Source organism: Salvelinus sp. IW2-2015, unplaced genomic scaffold (assembly GCF_002910315.2).
Source record: "Salvelinus sp. IW2-2015 unplaced genomic scaffold, ASM291031v2 Un_scaffold4238, whole genome shotgun sequence".
Classification (NCBI taxonomy): Eukaryota; Metazoa; Chordata; class Actinopteri; order Salmoniformes; family Salmonidae; genus Salvelinus; species Salvelinus sp. IW2-2015.
The window spans coordinates 83,841-91,111 of record NW_019945509.1 but is presented as its reverse complement, the minus strand read 5'-3'; positions in this window follow the sequence as shown (position 1 = coordinate 91,111).

The following is a 7,271-nucleotide window of genomic DNA, read 5'->3' as shown; positions in this document are numbered from 1 at the left end:
GAACTATCTCACCTGATCACCTAGTCAAAGGCTTGATGATAGATCACCTAGTTAAGGGCTTGATGAGTGATTTACCTAGTCAAGGGCCTGATGATTGATTCACAGAGTCAAGGGCTTGATGATGATTCACCGAGTCAAGGCCGATGATTGATTCAACCTAGTCCAGGGCCTGATGATTGTTATACCTAGTCAAGGCCTGATGATTGATTCACAGAGTCAAGGGCTTGATGATTGATTCACCTAGTCAAGCTTGATGATTCATTCACCTAGTCAAGGGCTTGATGATTCTTTCACCTAGTCAAGGCTTGATGATTCATTCACCTAGTCAAGGCTTTTATTGTTGACAAGATGAGTCAGGTGTGCTAGTTCTAGAATAGATCAAATACATTACGCTGGGGGTCCCTGAGGAGATGTTTGGACCGGCTGGGGGTCCCTGAGGAGAGGTTTGACTGGCTGAGGGTCTGAGGAGAGATTTGGACTGGTTGGGTCCAGGAGGATTTGGATGGTGGGCCCTGAGAGAATTTGGACCGGTTGGTCCCTGAGGAGAGATTTGGACTGGTTGGGGTCCCTGAGGAGAGATTGGACCGGTTGGGGTCCCTGAGGAGAGATTTTGGCTGGTTGGGGTCCCTGAGAGAGATTTGACCTGGGGGTCCCAGGAAAGATTGGCTGGTTGGGGTCCCTGAGGAGAGATTTGGACCTGCTGGGGTCCCTGAGGAGAGATTTTGACCGGCTAGGGGTCCCTGAGGAGAATTTGACCTGCTGGGGCTCCTGAGGAGAGATTGGACCTGCTGGGGTCCCCGAGGAGAGATTTGGACCTGCTGGGGTCCCTGAGGAGAGATTTGGACCGGCTGGGGGTCCTGAGGAGAGGTATAAGAACCACTGTGTAAGCTTTCTAGCCTGATAAATAATGGTGGCATAGCATTAAGTCTGGTTTAGTCAGGCTATGTAGAACCAAGTACATAGAACAGGTCTGCTGAACGGTATGGAGATGCAATCCAGTATATCATCAATACTTTACATTTTATTTAACCAGGCAAGTCAGTTAAGAAAAAAATCATATTTACAATGACAGCCTACCCCGGGCCAATGTGCATCGCCCTATGGGACTCCCAATCACAGCTGGTTATGATATAGCCTGGAATTGAACCCAGTGTCAATATTGACGCCTTGAACACTGAGATGATGCGCCTAGTCCCGTTCGACCACTGCGCCCATAGCTAGAGAGCCCACTTACTTTGACTCATGAATACTATTGATGTGCTACTCATAATACAACAGGCGGACAGGCAAGAGCAGCAATAGGTCACGCTAAAGATCTGTGTAGTTAAACATATTTTCAAATGGTTTGAATGAATGGAGGAAAAACAAATTTTACAGAAAAGCAATGAGATGACTTGCTTAAGCCTTAGCTATAATCAATGAAATGCATCATGTTGACGATACATGGTAAAATGGGATAGAATTGTGTTTCCCCACAATCTAATATGACCTTTGTACCTTTGTACCAAGTTAAGAAGCATCACAACTTAAACCAACGTTCAATTTCTTTGAGGTCTTTAACTTCTCACATAGAGTGTATGACTAGTCCCCGTATTCTCTTCACTCTCTTTTCCAAAGACCTGAGTATTCACACCCTATACTTTATTGCAGACAGGAGTTGTCTGAAAAACGTTCAAAGTAGTCAGCCAGTGTCCTGCTAGATCTCTGTGTAGTTATCTGGTGGATACTTCTACACTCCTCTATTTAAAGTCAGCACAAGTCAAGTGTCCCCTGCTTTCTCTTCCACCAAGCCCAAAGCCTTCTCACACCAAGCCCAAAGCTCTCTTCTCCAAGCCATTCTCCCCACCATCCCCAAAAGCCTCCTTCTCCACCAAGCCAAAGCCTTCCTCACCCAAGCCCAAAGCTCCAAGCTCCTCACATCCAAGCCCAACTTCCACAAGCCCAATTCCTCAACACCAAGCCCCAAGACCAATATTCCTCACACCTCAAGCCCCCCCAAAAAGCCTCTTGCTCACCACACAATCCCAAAGCCGTCCCTTCCACCAAGCCCAAGCCTCACTCAACAAGCCTGCAAAGCCTCCCTTCACCCAAGCCAAAGCCTTCCTCACCCAATGCCCACAGCCTCCTCACACCACAGTCCAAAGCCTCCCTTCCATCCCAAGCCCAAAAGCCTCCCCTTCCACAAGCCCAAAGCCTTCTCACACCAAGCCCAAAGCCTTCACCTACCTACCTCCAAGACCCCAAAGCCTCCCTCACCAATCCCAATCCCAAGCCTCCCTTCACAACCGAAGCCAAAAGCCCGTCCCTCCAACAAGCCCAAAAGCCTTCCTCACCACCCAAAGCCTCCCTCCCCCAAAGCCTCCCTGTGCCAAACCTTCCAACCAACATCCCTACAAAAGTTCTCCTCCCAAGCAAAGCCTTCCGACCAAGTTAGCCAAAAAAGCCTCCCTTCACCACCAAGCCCACAAGCCTCCCTTCCACCAAGCCCAAAGCCCTTCCTCACACCAAGCCCAAAGCCTCCCTCCACACCAAGCCCAAAGCCTCCCTTCCCAGCCAATCCCAAAGCCTCCTCTCCACCCAAAGCTCGTCCAAAAGCCTCCGCCTGCTCCACCCAAGCCCAAAGCCTCCTCCACATTCCCAAGGCCCTCACACGCAGCCCAAGCCCTCCTTCACAAGCCCAAAGCTCCTCCACCAAGCCCAAAGCCTCCCTTCCAACCCAATTGCACAAAGCCTCCTTCCACCAACCCAAAGCCTCCTTCCACCGAAGCGCCAAAGCCTCCCTCACACCAAAGCCCAAAAGCGCTTCCACTGTCCCACCAAGCCAAGCCCTTCCTCACAGTCCAAAGCCACAAAGAGCCAAATGCCTCCCTTCCACCAATGCCCAAAGCCTTTGCCTTCCACATACTCCACAAACGCATGCCCTAAGGCTCCCCTTCCACCAGCCGAAGCCCCTCATCACCAAGTCAAGCTCCTCACCAACCAAGCCCCTTCCACAGCCAAAGCTCTCACCCGCCCAAAAGCCTCCCTTCACCATCCCACTCCTCCACCTAATCCTACAAGCCTCCCTTCCACCAGCCCAAAGCCTCCCTTCCACCCAAAGCCCAAAGCCTTCCTTCACAGCCGGCCCAAACAGGCCCCCTGCTTCACCTTAGCCCACTCCATACAGCCCAAAGCCTCCTTCGCACCAATCCAAAGGCTCTGGCACCTCACAACACGTTAAGAACCCAAGCCCATCGCCATTCTTCCTGCCAAGCAGAGGTGGGTCCCAAAAGCGCTGCGCGTCACACCCAATCCCAAGAGCCATTCCGTCACACAAGCCTTCAAGGACGACGACGTCCCGGAATGCCACCAAGTCCCATCAATCGACCCTCTCACCTCGACCAAGCCAAAGGACCTTCCTCAACACCAAGTAGCCCAATAAAGCACATCCCGATACACTCCACACCGAAAGTCTCTGTCAGCCTCCTGACACACCAATCCCAAAAAGCGTTACCCCTCACAAACCAGACACCAAAGACACCTCCCTCCGCGCCATCCACCAAGACCCAAGCCTTCCATACACCAAGCCCAAAGCCTCCCTTTCAACCATATCACCAACAGCATCTCCCCTTACACACAACCGTGAGAGTCTCGACCCAAAAAGCCGCGTCCCTATACGTCCCATAAGGTTCCCACCAAAAGCCTTCACTCATGCCAAGCCCAAAAGCCATCCACTTCACCAACCCAGAATGCTTTGTCACATCATTACACCAAGCCCAAGGAACCTACGCACTAAATCCACCAATCCAAGGCCTTCCCATTCCACCAAGCCCAAAAGTCTCCCCTACTCCAAAAATATAGACACACCAAAGGCGACCCAAAAGATAGAGACCTACCTCTGTACACCCAAATTTACGCGCCTAGGAAATCAACTACCTCTCCTCACACTATCAGCCAACAGCCATCACCTTTCCACCATACGCCACACATAATAAGGCACTTCCTCACACCACAAGCGCCAAAGCAGCTATTCCCTTAAATTTCCTCCAACCCAAATTCCAACCCCAAACTCTCCCTTCCAAAAGCCACAAAAGAGTTCTTCCCCTTTCCAACCAAGCCCAACGACCCTTCCTCCACACAGAGCCTCAAAGCCTCCCTGTCCAACCAGCCCAACGGCTGCTCAAATTCCATAAAGCCGTCAACATGCAACTGAGCTGCCCTCGTCCAACCAGCCCAAACGCCTTCACTCACAAACAATCCCAAGCCTCCCTCTCAGGCCAAAGCCCAAAAAGCCTCCCTCTTCAGTCCCACCAAGCCAAAGCCTTCTTCAACCACATCCCAAAGCCCCCTGTCCACCAATCCCAAAGCGTCCTGGGTCCACCAAGCCCAAAGACTCCCTATCCCAAGGGCCCCAAAGACCTTACCTTCAGCCACCCGTAACGCCCCCAAAATGTCCCCTCACTTCCACCAACCCAAAGCCTCCCTCCGTACCACCCTCATCCCAAGCGCCTCCGTCGCTACCAAGCCCAAAATATCCTGGCGCTTTCACCAGCCCAAGGCCTTCCTTCACACCAAGCCCAAAAGCCTTCCTCACACCCCAAGGAGGGAGGGGGGGGGGGGGACGCCCACCCAAAAAAGAAAAAAAAGATAAAAAAAGGGTAGGTCACCATTCTTTATCCCCTTCTCATGCAAGTTTTTTCATCAACTCCTTCAAGTGCATTTGTTATTGAACCAAAATACCACATTTCCATTCAATACTCGAAAACTCTCATATATCCGGAAACGCCGCCCTTCCACCAGCCCCTAAAGCCCTCCCTTCCACCAACGCCCCAAAGCCCTTCCTCACACCACAGCCCAAAAGGCCGGATGATCCTCTCAATTACCTGAGTTTAGCCCTAGAATGAGCTGAACACTGGATACCTCCTCGACAGTAAAAAATATTGCTTCCACCCAAGGGCCCATCAATATATGGATTCATTCCATTCCACCAGCCTCGAGAGAGAGGCCTTACCTCACGCGTCGACACAACACGGTACAGCCCATATGCGCATTCACCTCTCTTACACCCTACCACGCATCCAGAGAACGTTTGGACACGTATATTTGGAAAGCGGTTTCTCATTGAATGGATGTCAACAAGAAAAAAAATAGTCACATACTTTTGGCATACTGAGACAAATCCAGCTCAATAACCACTTGTGGTCCTGCAATAACTTGATTTCCCAGAATAAGCTTTATGTGTGAGAAGACAAATCAAAGAAACTTGTTAAGATAGGTGTTAGGTAAACTATGATATTCATTTTATATTCTTAACACAAAGAGTAGCAAATGAGCCGCCTGTGCAATTTTTTGAATACTTTTGGGTTAACAAAAGACTTTGCACAAACCCTCATCTCCGCTTGATGCTACCCTTTCTCTCAATCCAGCTTTCATAGATGGTTCACACAGTCACACCACGATTGGACAATGTACAAGTCATATCCAACAGGGTGACCTTGTGATATGGAAAAGTAAAGATTTGGACCGGGAATTATATCATATACCATTAGATCGATGGGGGTTATAAAGAGACAGAAATAGCCCGTCATGTGATTGGGTAAAATTAGAACTCAAGCCGATCCGGACAAATTTTTCATCACTCGTCCCTAAGACAGCTTTCAATCCTCACTAAGCTACGGTCACTTACTTTCCCTTTAAGACATGAGATGTCGAGTCTAATGCAGTAACATTTCCAAGGAACAGTTTGTATGACTTGTTTCTTCAAGGGACTGAATGGAATGGAAACTGGGCTTATGACCGTCATTATTTTCATGAGACCGCCACTGAGGAAAGGAAAGTATAACCAAGTTCTCTTCGATTCCATCATTTTGGTATAGGCCGTACTTTTCCTCTGCGAGTTGTACTAATGGTTGGTAATGAATGCTGAGTTCTGGCGTTCTTTAACCGTTATATCAGCCCTTCTTTTATTAACTATATACCAACACATGTTCTTCTTTCACAAACCATCTGGGAAATCAAATTAGTGCAGTGACCAAAGTGTTATTGAGCTGGATTTTGTTCAGGTGCATGTTATTTCTGTCGTGAGTCCATTTGTGCGTCATTTCTCAAGGTGTTGTGAGGAAGCTTTGGGCTTGTGTGTGAGGAAGGCTTTGGCTTCTGTGTGAGGAAGGCTTTGGCTTGGTGGTTAGAGGAGAGGCTTGGATTGTGTGGTTTGGGTGTCGTGAGGAAGGCTGTTGTTGCTTGGTGTGAGGAAGGCTTGGGCTTGGTGCTTGCGAAGGGAGGCTTTGGGTTGTGGAAGGGAGGCTGTTGGATTGGATGAGTATTGGTTTGGGTGAAGAAGGCTTAGGTTGGTGGATGGGAAGGTTTTGGGCATTCTTGTGGAAGGTAAGAGTTCTTTGGGCTTGGGTTTGTGTAGGAAAGGCTTTGGGCTTGTGAGTGAGAGGGATGGCTTGGCTTTGGTGTAGGGAGGCTTTGGGAGGTATTGGGTGAGAGGGAGGTTCTGGCTTGGTGTTAGAAGGCTTGCTTGTGTGGAAGGTTGGGCTTGTGTGAGGAGGCTTTGGTGTTTGTGAGGAGGCTTTGGTGAGTGGTAAGGTGAGGCTTTGGGTTGGTGTGAGGAAGGCTTGTGGGGTATGGTGTGAGTTTAAGGCTTGGCTTGTTGGTTGAAGGAAGCTTTGGGCTGGTGTGAGGTGATGCTTTGGTTTGGTGTGAGGGGCCTTTGGGATTGGTGTAGAGCTTGGATAGAAGCGTTTGGCCGCTTGGTGTTGAAGCTAGGCTTTACTGGGCTATGGTGTATAGGAAGGCTTTTGGGCCTTGGTGGAGGGAGGCTTTTGGGATATGGTGGAGGTAAGGCTGGGCTTGGTTGTTAAGGAGGCTTTGGGCTTGTGTACGAGGTTCCTTGGTGGAAGGGAGGCTTTTTATTGATTGGTGGTAGCTAAGGATGAGTCTTTGGGCTTATGGTGTTATCGAGGAAGGGCCTTGGGGCCGGGGTGAGAACGAGGTCTTTTTGCGGCTTAGTGTAGGGAGGGCCCTTAGGATGGTGTGAGGGGCTTTGGCCTTTGATGGAGGGGCAGGCCTATTGGGGCTTTTGGTTGGCTAAAGGTCTGGGCCCTTTGGGTCTCATTGTGTCCTAGAGTGAGGCCCTCTGGCCTTGGACTTAGTCGAGAAGGCCTTTCCGGCTTGGTGGCTGTAACTTATCATTAAATAAGGTAGGGCCTTTTGGTGCGTCTTTGGCTATTGAGGAAGGCTTTGGGTGATCTTGGTGGCATACAGGAGAGGCTTTGGCCTTTGTGGTG